At 36.9% G+C, this 15,184-nt stretch overlaps 1 pseudogene; it reads right to left on the bottom strand.

The window, feature by feature from the left end:
• Positions 1 to 1,248: 1,248 nt before the first annotated feature.
• LOC104677320 overlaps positions 1,249 to 15,184 on the bottom strand; it is a 50,301-nt pseudogene continuing 36,365 nt past the window's right edge.

Below are 15,184 nucleotides of genomic sequence, written 5' to 3'. Positions count from 1 at the left end.
TTGAGCCCATTTTGAATTCCTGTTCAAGGTAAGAGATGAAAAATACTTTCACCTTGGTTCCTTCTGAGCAAGTTATAATTTGACAAAATGAATTCATTAAGGGGTTAAGAGAAAACAAAATTGAAATAAAGAAAAGTAACAGAAAGATAGAAGGAGAAGCTATCACATGACAAAACGGCTTTTTAAAAAAATGAGCGAGGTGAACCTATACATGGACTTGGCTAGAAAAAGTTTTCAGGACAAACATCCAAGGAACGAAGTCAGAGACACTCAACCTCTGGTACCTGTGTTCTCCCTGTAGCTAGATAAGGTGGGTCACTGGGGATCTCTGTTCCCCCAGAGACTGCTTTCTAGTTTTCTTTTTGAGTTTATGCTGTTGTCTGTCACCTGGTTCTGTGCTGGTCTCCAACTGTGTGACTCTCACTTTCCTCAGAGCTTTTTGCCCCATCTGTTTATTTTTTGTCCCCCTTTTTTCCTTTCTTATAACTATATTTAATGTTTTGCCTCCTTTTACTCCTTGATTTCTCTCTCCCGCTACTGCAAAAATTTTCCTATATGCCCAGTTAATTCTGAGCCTATGGAGAGGGGAAATCCCTATTTCCGAGGACTGTTATCATTGGACATTAATGTGATTTCATCTTTCAGTGACTTGGCTTCTTCACTACTGGGCTGGGATGACATCTTGTACTAATCTCTGTGGCAGCCACATGGCCTTTGGTGGTTGTGCCATCTTATAAAGTGTTCATTTATGTCATGTCTGTCTTGCTCTCTGCCCATCATAAAAGTCCTTTTTGAAAAAAAAAAAAAATCCTAATTGCCCATACTCCAATGCATTCTCCAATGTTCTAGTTTGAAATTTCAGATAAATAACTTCATCTTAGTTGGTTAGTGGTACAGATGTAATCAATCAATGCACCCCACTCAATAAGTATGTAATCCAATTTCCCAGGTGCTGACTGGTGGCTCCCTTCCCAGAAGTGGTTTACTATTCAAGTAGGATGGAATTTTCTTCCTCCTTCACCTTCTTTGCCTTTTTCATTCAAATCCCTTGAAGTCTTTAAGCAAAGAATGATGATAATTAGCAGAAGAAAGTTCTGTCTTTTAGTTACTTCAATCTAATGCCTGTGAGAATTTATTAACTGAACAAATGTTTATTGAATACCTACTTGGTGCCAGGTACAGTTCTGAGATTTGGGGATTTGGAGAGAAATATGAAAAGGCCATGTCCTCAAAGAGCTTACATTAAAATTAGGGAGAACTGAGGGTAAAAGGGGTCCCAAAGTTGTAGGTTCCAGTGTAGGAGGCTTTGATAAACTTTGCAAGTTCAGAAATAGAGATCAAGACCCATACGTGGAAGAGATCTAATTGAAAATGAAGGTGGAAGGGTGGCTCAGGGAAAGAGTCTTCTGGATCCTGAAGGAAGGTGAACTTGTCATTGATCTAAGTGTGCATTAAGGGAAGAGTAAATACAAATTTATATCATCTTCTGGACTCTAATTCTACTCTTGGTTTACACAGTTAGAATTTTTTGAAAGGCAATGGATTGAGCTAACATAGTGTATCTTTCTAACCCTAAGAAATCAAAATGGAGAGGGATTTTATAATATCAGAAAAGGTTAGATTTTAGTAACAAACAGAAAAAAGAATTGTTACCTCATAGCATGTGTCTACTTATAAGGAAAGATGAAATTGAGTTTAAAGTATGTAACCAATCAGAAGGTTTACTCTAATCACGAACTATGCTAATTTATTAGAATTGCTTGAAGTTATGATTTTTATAAGTTTTGTTTTCTGCTTCCATATGGAAGAAATAAAAAAAGAAGGGGGAAAAGAGAGGTTAATAATGCCTACAATTTCCTTTTAGTAATCAATAAGTTTCATTTCACTGATAAAATATTTCAATACATACAGACACACACACACACACACACACACACATCTTTTTTTTAAACACCAACTGCAGCAGGGAAATTGGTATCATGACCTCCACTTTATTGAAACCTGAGGATGGCACTGTCCCTGCTGACCTGAATTTCTGCTCATTAAAGTTGAAATACAAGAAAATCTCCAAAACAAGCAATTAACATTTTTTTCATTGTTTCCAATAATACCTTAATAAAATACAAATATGTCCTGAGAAATATCACCACTAAAATGTAATTTAAAGTAATTTATCAGATTTGTTTTAACCCTATTATACATAAAAGAGCAAATGCACATCAAAATAGATGGAAAATAGCAGTATGGTGGTGAGATGTTTTAATTAGATATCTCCAAAAAAGTTAAGAATCAACCTGTGTAAATGTAATTGATGCTGATATAAATTTGTTTATATTCATTCAATATCTATATTTATATCTATCTCTATCTCTTTTCTTTTTGTCTGAAAGGAAAAGTATAGCAGAAGTCACAAAGGAAGACTAAAAGCTACCTTACCATCCATTTTAAAGAATTTGAAGGAATATCATAGACATAGTTATAGCTTGCATCCCCACCACCCATCCTAATTTGTGTGTGTGTGTATGTGTGTGTGTGTGTGTGGTTGTGTGTGTGTGCATTGCCTCCTATGCCTAATATTTATTTACCCTACATTTGACATATATATATATATAATGCCTTATTAGTAGATTCAGGTGACTGCTGTAACAAAGCACTGCAAACTTGGTGGCTGAAAACAAAGGTTTCTTCTCTCTGGAGGGCAGAAGTCTGAAGTCAATGTATTGACAGGCTTCCGCCCTCTTGGGGCTCTAGGAGAGAATGTTTCCTAACCTCTTTCAGCTCCAGGTGACTGGGGGCATTCCTTGGCTCCCTTGGCTTATGGCCACATCACTCCAACCTCTGTCTCTGCCTTCACTTGCTTCTCCTCTGTGTTTGACTTCTCATCTGTGTGTTTCTTGTAAGGACATTTACAACTGGACTTGCAAGGTAATCCAGGATGATCTCCTCATCTCAAAGTCCTTAATTTAACTACATCTGCAAATACCCTTTTTAGAAATAAGGCAACAGTCACAGGGTCTTGGGATTACGATGTGGATGTATCTTTGTAAGAGTCATCACGAACCCATCACATTAACTCATCACACCTTAATAACCATTAATGTTTTGTTTCATAGAGAAATCCTGATATTTATATCAAGCATCTCAATGTCAAACTTTTCATGTTAGAAAAACTCTTCCAACCTACAGTCAAGGTCTACTTTTCATAGACATTTATCAGCAGCTAGGCCTTCCTTGCCTCAGGCTTCAGTCCCGTGACTTCTCAAATTTGTGGCTACTATTTGTTAGTATGCTCAGGTGGCTACAACAGAGTACCATAGATGGGGTGGATTATAAACAACAGGTGTTTATTTCTCTGGAGGCTGGAAGTCTGAGATTAAGGTACCAGTGGTGTCGGGTTCTGTTGAGGGTCTTCTTCTGGGTAACAGACTGCCAACTTCTCCTTGTATCCTCACATATAGAGAAGAGGGTGAGAGCATTCCCTAGGGCCTCTTCTATAAGGGCACTAATCTCATTTTCCACAGCTGCATTCTCATGACCTTGCCACTTCCCAAGGCCCTCCTTCTAATACTATCTCATTGCAGGTTAGGATTACAACATATGGGAACTTGAGGGGACATATTCAGTCTGTTGCAATTTTTAAAAAATCTTTCCTTCTAGAAACAGTCCTGTGCTTGAAAAATACAGATCCACAGTGTCTTTGCCTGCTGTTGCTCTCAGTACCCACAGCTGAGTTCATAGTACCCACTCCAGGTAGTTTTAGGCTGCTTAGCCCATAATCTTGTGCTTTCATTTTGTTAGAAAACCTTTTTGACAAACCTATTATAATTCAATTGTAATAAACACAATAATCATTTTTCTCAAAAAATATTGTGATCACTAATTCTTAGATTTTTCAACACTTTTAGCAATTTTTCTTCTGGTATTATCAACTAGAAGCCATCCTGAACACACGCACACATGCACGCGCACACAGATACATACACACACACACATAAGTTCACTTCCCCATATCTTTCTGATGTACTTATATCAGTGGTATTTTTCATTTGGTTTCAGTCTTCCCAAATTATCAAGGTAAAACATTAAAACACAATACTAAAAGGAATTCAATCAGTATTTAGTATTTATGAGTATGTAAACAACGTTTGAATCTGAGCCAAATGTATTTTCTTTCTTTTTAAATTTTCCTCCTAGTTTTTTTTAAAAAAAAAATTGATCAGTTTTCAATATATTTATCGTTATTTCATTTCCAGACTCTCCCAGAGAAATGTCAACCTCTGATCAATAGCTTAACAACACATCAGATAATGTATCATTTTCAATTTTTAAAATAAATCTTTAGGCCGCGCTCGTAATCCCAGCACTTTGGGAGACCGAGGTAGGTGGATCACGAGGTCAGGAGATGAGGCCATCCTGACTAACACGGTGAAACCCCGCCTCTACTAAAAATACAAAAAATTAGCCGGGCGTGGTGGCGGGCGCCTGTAGTCCCAGCTCCTCCGGAGGCTGAGGCAGGAGAATGGCCTGAACCTGGGAGGCGGAGCTTGCAGTGAGCCCAGATCGCGCCACCATTTTTAAGACGCAATGTCTTAAAAAACAATATAATCTTACCGTATGATCTGTCAATCATGCTCCTTAACATTTACCCAAATGAATTGAAAAAATATGCCAACACTGAAATTTGGACATAGTCATTTATGGCAGCCCTATTCACACTTGTGAAAGCTTGGAAGCAACCAAGGTATCCTTCAGTAGCTAAATGAATAAATTAACTGTGATGTATCCAGACAAGAGAATATTATTCAGTGCTAAGAAGAAATGAGATATTAAGCCATGAAAAGACATGGAAGAAGTTTAAATATATATTAATAAGTGAAAGAAGTCAATCTGAAAAGGCTATATACTGTATGATTCCAACAATATGCCATTCTGGAAAAGACAAAACTATGGAGACAGTAAAAATGTCAGTGCTTGCCAGGAATAATGGTGGAGAAGAGAATGAATAGGTGGAGCACAGAGGATTTTTAGAGCAATGAAACTGTTCTGTATGATGCTATAATGGTGGATACATACTATACTTTTGTCAAAACCCATAGAATGTACAAAATCAAGACTGAACCCTAATATTAACTATGTATTTGGGATGATGACGTATCATTGTAAATTCATCAATTATAACTGTATTGTGGAATGTTGATAATGAGGGATATTGTGCATGCGTGGGGGACAGGGATGTATGGGAACTTTCTGTATTTTCCTTTCTATTTTACTATGAACCTCAAAGGGCTCTAAAAAAGAGTCTATTAAAGATTGATTTTATTTTTTGTTTGTTTGTTTTTGTTTTTGTTTTGAAACGGAGTCTAGGTCTGTCACCCTGTCGCCCAGGCTGGAGTGCAATGGCATGATCTTGGTTCATCACAACTTCTGCCTCCCAGGTTCAAGCAATTCTCTTGCCTCAGCCTCCCGAGTAGCTGCGATTACAGGCATGCACCACCATGCCCGACTAATTTTGTATTTTTAGTAGAGATGGAGTTTCTCCATGTTGAGGCCGGTCTTGAACTCCTGACCTCAGGTGATCCGCCAGCCTCGGCCTCCCAAAGTGCTGGGATTACAGGCGTGAGCCACCGCGCCCAGCCGGAAGTTCTTCATTTTAATAAAGAACTTAATTTTAATTCTTTAACTTTAATTCTTTCTTTCATGTATTGTTTAGGTGTTGTATATAAAAAGTCACCACCACATCCAAGATCATCTAGATTTTCTCCTGTTATCTTTTAAGAGTTTATAGTATTGTGTTTTACATTTAAGTCTGTGATCCATTTTGAGTTTACTTTTGTGAAGGATGTAAGGTTTGTGTCTAGATGGTTGGCTTTTTATTTTATTTTTTTATTTTGCACATGGGTATAGTTATTCCATCACTGTTTGTTTTAAAAAACTTATCTTTACTCTGTTGTATTGCTTTTGCTTTTTTTTTAAATATTAGGTGACTATATTTATATGGGTCTATTTCTGGATTCTCCATTCTGTTCAACTGATCTATTTGTCTCTCCAATACCACACTGTCTTAATACTGTTACTTTATGGCAAATCTTAAACTGTCAGTTCCTTGACTTGGTTCTTCTCCTTTAAGATTGAGTTGCCTATTCTGGGTCTTTTACCTCTCCATATAAACTTCAGATTACATTTGTCAATATCCACAAGATAACTTGTTGATATTAAGATTGCATTGAATCCATAGATAAGTTGGGAAAAAACTGATATCTTAACAATATTGAGTCTTTCTATCACAAACATGGAATGTCTCTCCATTTATTAAAGTCTTTTATTTCTTTCATCAGTTTTTCTCATACATCTTGTATATATTTTGTTTCATAGTTTTTCTCATACATCTTGTATATATTTTGTTCATTTTATACCTAAGTATTTCATTTCTAGGGGTGCTAATGTGAATAGTAATGAGTTTTTAATTTTAAATCCCACTTGTCCACTGCTGGTACATAGGAAAGCTCTTGAGTAACCTTTTATCCTAAAACCTTGTGATAAATATTTATTTGTTCCAGGAGGGATTTTTTGGTCATTTTTTTCAGATTTTCTACAGATGATTGTGTCATCTGTGAACAAAGTATTTCCTCCTTTCCAATCCGTATACCTTTTATTTCATTTATACACCATTTATTTCCTTTTATCGCATTAGTTAGGCCTTCCAGTACAATGTTAAAAGAAGCAGTGACAGGGGCATCCTTGTCTTGCTCCTGATCTTATCAGGCAGCTTCAAGTTTTCTCACCATTGAATATGATATTAGCTGTAGGGCTTTTGTATTTTTTCAATCAAGTTATCGAAATTCCTCTGTATTCCTAGTTTGCTAAGTTTTTCTTAAATCAAAATAGGTGTTAGGTGTTATTTGACTGTAGTGTGTGTGTGTGTGTGTGTGTGTGTGTGTGTGTGTGTGTGTGTGTGTATGTGTGCATAGACAGATAGATATAGAGATACAGATACAGATATATAGATAGATATAGATATAGATGGATATAGATATATACACACACACTACAGCCCAATAGGGGTTTTCCCAAGTATGCAAGTCTGGTTCAACATTCAAAAATTAATGTATCCATCACGTCAACAGGCCAAAGAAGAAAAATTACATGGTATCATAATCTGCAGCTCAGTCTTTATCAATAGATGAAGAAAAAACATGTGAGAAAATCTAACACCTATTTATGACACCTATTTATGGCATCTAACACCTATATATAGATATATAGTATACATATACTATATATAATGTGTATATATATAATACACTGTTGGGTTTAACTTGCTAATATTTTGCTAAAGATTTTCACATCAATATTCATGAGAACTATTGGTCTGTAGTTCTCTTTTCTCATAATGACTTTGTCAAGTTTTGGTATTAGGGCAACACTGGTCTCATAGAATGAGTTAACAGGTATTCCCTCTGCTTCTATCTTCTAAAAGAGATTTTGGATAATCGTTAGAATTTTTTCCTTAAATGTTTAGTAAAATTCCCCTGTGAACCCATCTGGGTCTGGTGCTCTCTGTTTGGGAAGATTATTATTGATTCAATTTATTTAATAAATTTAAGCCTATCCAGATTATCTATTTCTCCTTCTGTGAGTTTTGGCAGACTGTGTCTTTCAAGGGACTTAGGAAATCATTGCAAAGGCTGTTCCATTGGCAAACAGCATCCTCTGCCTTGGGCCTCTTCTTGAGTTCACTGCTACTAGAAAATGACAAGGTCACCCTGCTGATTGCCTTCATCTGTATTCAGAGCTTTCTGTGAACTGACAACAGTGCTTACACACTTACAGCTACTTTGAAGTGGTCACCATTTTCAACTTGATAATGATCCTCACTATTTTTTCTGGTCCACTTCTTCTGCATGCTCACCTGTATCTGTTGGCCCCTGTCATAACTTCTGCTTATGGAGCTCTATAGAAGGGAGGACCAGTGACCCTAGGCAAGGCTCTGGACCTGTGTTCCTGTGCCAAATTCCTACCAGGCTGGCAGACACCACCACCGGCCTGCACTTTCTTCCTGCTTTCCCAAGAAGCTGGTTCCCTGAGCTCCTGGGAGGAGCCTCTTTCTCCAGTCTTCCTTGGAGAACATTCCTCCTCTTCTGGGAAAGGAAAGCACTCTCAAGGGAAATCTGTTCTCTCCTTTCTTGCTTGTAGAACCACGTCAGGTACTCATGAGCCCTCTTAGCCCAACTGGAGGGGTTTGTGAATACTCCTGCATAAATCCCTTCTACTTCCCATTCCTCAGAGGAGTGAAGCTGCCTTAAGTGCTCTGACAGGCTGGGCGCGGTGGCTCACACCTGTAATCCCAGCACTTTGGGAGGCCAAGGCAGGTGGATCACCTGAGGTCAGGAGTTTGAGATCAGCCTGGCCAACGTGGTGAAACCCATTTTCTACTAAAAATACAAAAAAAATGAGCCGAGTTTGGGGGTGCTTGCCTGTAGTCCCAGCTACCAGGGAGGATGAGGCAGGAGAATGCTTGAACCCGGGAGGTGAAGGTTGCAGTGAGCTGAGATTACGCCACTGCACTCCAGCCTGGGCGACAGAGCAAGACGCCGTCTCACACACACACAGAAAAAAGTCCTCATACAAAAACAAAGATATCACCTCCTTTATCCATTTATCTAGCTTGTCAATCTGGTCTTGAAGATACCTTCTTCCTTAAAGTGAGGCGTGCCCTGTAGAAATGCTATATGGTCAACCTGTCCCCAGACAGGAGATGTTGAATCTCCTTTCCCTGTCTATTTTGTTACCACTGTGCATGTGTTTGTGTGTTTTTTAAATACATATTGACTTAGCCAGTTGAAAAATAAATAAATAACAATAAAAATAGCAATTTTCCTGCTTTTGCACTGTCCCCTTCTTTGTTTGTATTTGCTTGGATTTCTGACTTTCTTCTAGTGCTTTCCTCAGGTGCCTGGTGACACTTGGTGTAGCTTATGTCAAAGATGGGGCCATTAGAAAGCTTACTGGAATCTTTAAGCATAGTTGTGGGGTACCACTGAAATACTTCTGTTCTAAGTTGAGTGGCAGATTACGATACCAACCACCACTATATTTATTTTCTGTAATATTCATATAATTCATTTCTGTTCTATCCAAACTCCTGACCAAGGCTTATATCGCCCACTATAATCAGGCACTTTCCTATCTCCCCGACCTCATTTATTCCTCCACCCAGTTTACTCTATTTTGTCATTTTGCCTTCTTGTTCTTCAACCTGCCAGGCTGGTTCTTGCCTGGTGGACTTTACACTTGTTGTTATCTTTACCTGGATTTTTCTCTCTGCACATACTGCATGGCTGCTTTATCTCATCCTTCAGTTCTCTGACCACTTCTCAGTAGGAAGGCTTTACCCGACCTCCCTACTTCAATATTCAGTAGCCTGTTACTTTACTTTCTTCATTATACTAATAGTAAGTTCATGTCACTGATTTTTTTTACTTATTTATTGTTTATCTCTGCTATGAGGATTTAAGCTCCATGAGAGCAAGGAGCTTGTTCAACCACTCTTTCCTTAAGACATAGAGCGATGCCTACCACTCGATAGCACTTAGTGAACATTTGTTCAAAGAATGAATCAAGGGAACACTACCGTGATTAGTATAACCTCTTCCCTGGAGCATAAGTATTGCAACAAATAAAGTACAATTGTAGGTGAGGACACAATCACTTCTTGAAGGCTTTATTCTAAATTATTAAATTATTTAAATATCCTATAAAGGACTGTTAACTCTTGAGAGGCCATCTTCATCTCCACGTATGCCATACATATGTAGAAAATTTTGCAATACAAATATTGTGCAGTTTCTAATTCAGTTCAGCAAAAAATATATGAGCCTTTTCTATGTAACAGAAATTGTATTTGGAAAGAAGTTCACTAAGATTATAAAATATTATCTTATGAAACAACTAACTAAGCTAATACTACTATAAATAAGTCAAGGTTAAGTTCCCATGAGGACAGAAAGTTTGTTGCTAAGAATGTCAGTAACAATGATAGTAAATGGAAAAGAGTGATGTCCCAAGTAATTTTATCCTGATTATTACTGTCAGTTGCATTATTGATACAGAGTAAAAATGTTTCGTGAAAACTTTGATTTTCATATAAGTTTAGACTTTTGCAAATGCATCTTCCATGAGCAAGTATGTCTTGTTTTCTGTTCTGTCTCTTTACAATCTTTGTAATCTCTGTTTTCTCTTCAAAATTATTTTATCACACTCTAGGGTTTAGGTTATAGCTTAAGGGGTCATTCTTCCTTCCACTCTCTTCCCATGCTGATCTGGTTTTCTTACCATTGTATCAATGTCATTTTATTGATTAAGAACCTAAATTTCTGCATAAGCTGCCCTAACATACTCACTCTTTTCTCACATTGTGAAACGTACATGCCAATCATCCAATTTCATCTTATTTTCTTCATGTAATATACTATTTCTGCTCCAATACAGTTACTTCTGTAAACTTGAAAGGTCTTCTTCTTGTTCTTGTCTTTTGAAAATGTTTTTAACCCATATTTCAAGACATTTCTTCAATCATCATAAACTTCTTTAACTAATCCAATTATTTCAATATGAGCATTAATGTTCTGTGCTAATTAGGTGAAGTGTTTCATTGTCCACATTTTCTCTCCTGTATTAGTTTTTTACCTTGAGTTAGAAACTCAATAAGAGAAGAAAAAATCACATATTCCTGTGTTTCTTCCACAAAATTAAGATGTGTAACATTAAATAAATAGATTGCATTTATTCGATAGTGTCTATATTACATAGGGTGAAATGGTATAATGACTTATTTTTCTCTCGTGCAACAGGTTAGAGGAAGGTGGTAGTTTAGAGAGTTGGGCAGTTGTGCTCCATAAGATCTGTCATTCAGGGTCTTGGGCTCCTTCTAGCCAGCTCTGCTGTAAGCTTTCTCTCATCTACATGGTTCAGATTACAGGTTAGAGGAACATGAGAAGTGGAGGGGAAAGCCTTCTCTTTAAGCAAGTGGAATACATTATAGTCACTTGGGCATATCCAGCAGCAGGGGAGTCTGATCATCTCTGGCAGGATGGGGCTGTGCCAGACATAACTCTACTGTTATGAAATAGGGAGAATAGATGTTGGTAGACAATTAGCCATCAACTCCAGTATTTTAAAATCAACAAGTACTATACAAACAAACAGCGTAAGTGTGGTTCGATATCTCAGAAAAGGTCTGGATGCTTTTTCTCAGGTTGATTTCATTGGGCAAACACTTACTTTAAAAGGCGAAAAATAAAATGATTTATCAACCTTAATGTATAAATACGTCAAAATCACTAGTATTTATGTATTCAAATTATAACATAAACAATTCTAAAATTGGAGAACTTAAATATTTATTATCCCTTACTAATTGTTTATGATATCAAAAATGTGGAACACTGGATAGTTTAATGAAATAAGCTTAATAAAATAAAAGACAGATTGTCTCTATTAATTAAACCAAATAACTTGAAATTAAAACTCAGTATACATTTTAAGGGTCTTGACTACTTCTCCAGTTTTTACAAAATGTCAATCAACAACTAAAAGAGTTGAAACAAGAAACTCCTAATAGAAGAGGGTTCTTTTGCTAGACAATTTTTTAAATCTATTAAATCTAATTAATTCTGAGCTGGCTATTATCACCACATGGGAAGAAGCAGCAGTCAAAATTCTTGCCAAACTGTGGGTAGATCTATATTTTTCCCAACCTACACTCTTTTTATTTTTGTCCCATAGGAGCTGTTAACAATCACTCTGAATTTATAAAACTACAGAATTTTATCCCTCTCATATTTTACCACCTTCTGTTGAAGTGATAGGTAATGTTATAGACTGAATGTTTTTGCTCCCCCAAAATTTGTATAGTAGAAGACTTCGCCATCAACATGATATCTGAAAGTGAGGCCTTGGGGATGTGATTAGGTATAGATGAGGATGTCAGCATGGACCTCCGTGATGGGATTAGTGACATGAAAGTAAATTTAAATGGAGACCAGGCCTGCAGATTCTCAGAGCAGACTTAACCAGTGAGGCCTCATGAGTGACTTCAACCTTGCTTGATTTTCAAACATAAGCAAAACTTAGCTTGAGCTATTTCTTCTAAATGCCTCTATTAAAGAAAAACAGAATTTAAGTACCAACCTTTCAGAAACAGAAAACAAACCTATAATTATGTAGTTAGGAACAAGATAGACCTAATAAGGCAACTGAATAACTGTAACCAATTAAATATTTTATTTATTTTACCTCTGTATTTTTTTCTGTAAAAGCCTCTCTCTTGCATTCCCTTGGTGGAGCTCCCAGTCCACTTCTGATTTGGAGCTTCCCAATTCATGAATTGTTGTTTGCTCAAATAAATTCTTTAAAATGTGATTATTACTCAACTTACCTTTTAAACAATGCTTTTATAAGAAGAGGAAGAAAGACTAGAACTCTCTTTTTTGTCATGTGAGGACAGAGCAAGTAGGTGGCCATCTGCAAGACAGGAAGAAAGCCCTTTCTGGGGAGCCAAATGGTCTGGCACCTTGATCTTGGATTATACAGGCTCCAGAGCTGTGAAAAATAGATTCCTGTTGTTTAAGCCCCCTAGTGTATGGTATTTTGTTACGGTTGCCCAAGCTAAGATAGGTTAAAAAACACAATCAGTGACAGAAAAGAACTGCACAAAGTAGAGATGAATGACACATGACCAGCCCACACTGCAGTGGATGGATGTAAAGGGGTTAAACGATAATCTGACTTGAAGAGGGGACTCTATTTAAAAACAGAGCATCATAGTTGTGCATTCCATTTTCAGCCCAGAACCCAATTAGGGAGTGAATTTCGAAATTTACTGTAAGTCTATAATAACCAAAACAGTGTGGTACTGGGATGTGGATGGACATATAAATTAATGGAATCAAACTGAGTCCAGGGGTAAATTCATTTACCTATGGTCAAGTGATTTTTGACAAATATACCAAGCCCATTCAATGGAGAAAGAATAGTCTTTTTAACAAATGATGCTAGACAGACTGATAACCACACGTAAAATAATGAATTCGGATTCCTGTTGATACCATATATATGAATTAATTCCAGCACTTTGGGAGGCTGAGGCAGGCAGATCACTTGAGGTGAGGAGTTCGAGACCAGCCTGGCCAACATGGTGAAACCCATCTCTACTAAAAATACAAAAATTAGCAGGGCATGGTGGTGAGCGCCTGTAATCTCAGCTACTTGGGAGACTGAGGCAGAAGAATCACTTGAACCTGGGAGGCAGAGGTTGCAGTGAGCCAAGTTCGCACCACCACTGCACTCCAGCCTGGGTGACAGAGTGAGACTCCGTCTCAAAAAAAAAAAAAAAAAAAAAAAAAAAAAAAAAAAAAAGCCCCAAATGGATCAAATACTTAATTGTAAGAGTTAACTAAAAAACTCTTAGAAGGAAACATAGGGACAAATCTTTGTAACATTGGGTTAGGCAGTGTTTTCTTAAATACAATACCAAATGCACAAATATCAAAAGAGAAAATTTTGTGCATCAAGGGACACTATCAAGAAAATGAAAAAAAAAAAAAACAAAAAACAAAAAACACCCAGAGAATGTAAGAGTATATTTGCAAATTATATATTTTATTAGAGTCTAATATGCAAAATACATACTAAAAAACTTTCATAACTCAACAACAAAAAGGTAAACAATTGAAGCTGAAGTGGACAAAAGTTTGAATAGATATTTCTAGAAAGAAGATGTACAAATGGCCAATAAGCACTTGGGAAGATTTTTTAACATTTTTTTTCTTTTTGTTGTAGAGACGGGATCTTGTCATGCTGCCCAGGCTTGTCTCAAACTCCAGGGTTCAAGCAATCCTACTGCCTTAGCTTCCCAAAATGCTGGGATTATAAATGCGAGCCACCACACTGGGCCAAAGATGTTTAATATTATAATAATTAGGAAAATACAAAGTCAAATCACAATGAGAAGCCTCTTCACACTTGCTAAATGGCTATAGTTTTTTTTTAAGTGGAGAAATTGGAACTTTATACATTGCTGGTGGAAATGTAAAAGTACAGCAGCTGTGGAAAACAGTTTTGTGGTTCCCCAGACAAATAAGACAATGAAGACACATATTCACACAAAAACTTAGACACAAAGGTTCACTGCAGCACTATTCATAATAGACAAAAAGTGTAAACAACCCAAATTTCCATCAATTGCTGAATTAATAAACAAAATATGATATATCCATAAAATGAAACGAATGAACCTCTAAAACATTAGGCTAAGAAAAAGCAGTGAAACACAAAGGCCACATATTGTTCAATTTCATTAATATCAAATATCTGGAATAGGCAAACCCACAGAATAGAATATAGATCAGTGGTTGCCAGAAGCTGGAGAAAGGAAGAGTGGAAGTGACTGTTTAATGGGTACAGATTATCATTCTGGGGTGATGAAAATGTTCTGAAATTAGACAGCAGTGATGCTTGCCTAACATACAGAATATGCTAAAGACCACTGGATAATGCACTTTAAAATAATTAAGATGGATAATTCTGTGTTATGTAAATTTTATCTCACAAAGCCTTCCAAAAATATTTAGCACTTTGTCCGTCACGTATAACATAAAGCGCAACATATATTTACTTCTTTCCAGGCAAGGATGAAGTGGTAGATGAAACTTGAGAGAACCATTATTTATTTGATTTTATTCTTTCTCCTATTAGGAACTGCTTGTAGAGTAGAATGTCAAGATCTTACTACCCCCAAACATATTTTCCATGGACTCCCAAAACTCAACAAGTAAATAGTTATTTGTTTAGGTTTTACTTTTTCTGTTACTGTAAATCTCTCCAGGTGATGAAAATATTTAAGTTTCTTAATCAAAGATTAATGTAATAGTGTGTGATAGAATGGGCTAGATCTTTTTAGAGAGGCAAGCAACCGCCAAATTTTAGTTGCTTAGATAGGCAAAAATTGGCTGAGCACAGTGCCTGTGATCCCAGCGCTTTGGGATGCCAAGGAGGAAGGATTGCTTGAGTCCAGGAGTTTGAGACCAGCCTGGGCAGCATAGGAAGACCTCTGTCTCCTCAAAAAAAATGTCAAAATTAGCTGCCATGGTGGTGTGTGCCTGTAGTCATAGCTACTCTGGAAGCT

Source organism: Rhinopithecus roxellana, chromosome 6 (genome assembly GCF_007565055.1).
Source record: "Rhinopithecus roxellana isolate Shanxi Qingling chromosome 6, ASM756505v1, whole genome shotgun sequence".
Lineage (NCBI taxonomy): Eukaryota > Metazoa > Chordata > Mammalia > Primates > Cercopithecidae > Rhinopithecus > Rhinopithecus roxellana.
The sequence above is the reverse complement of the archived record's forward strand: the minus strand, read 5'-3'. Positions and strand labels throughout refer to the sequence as shown.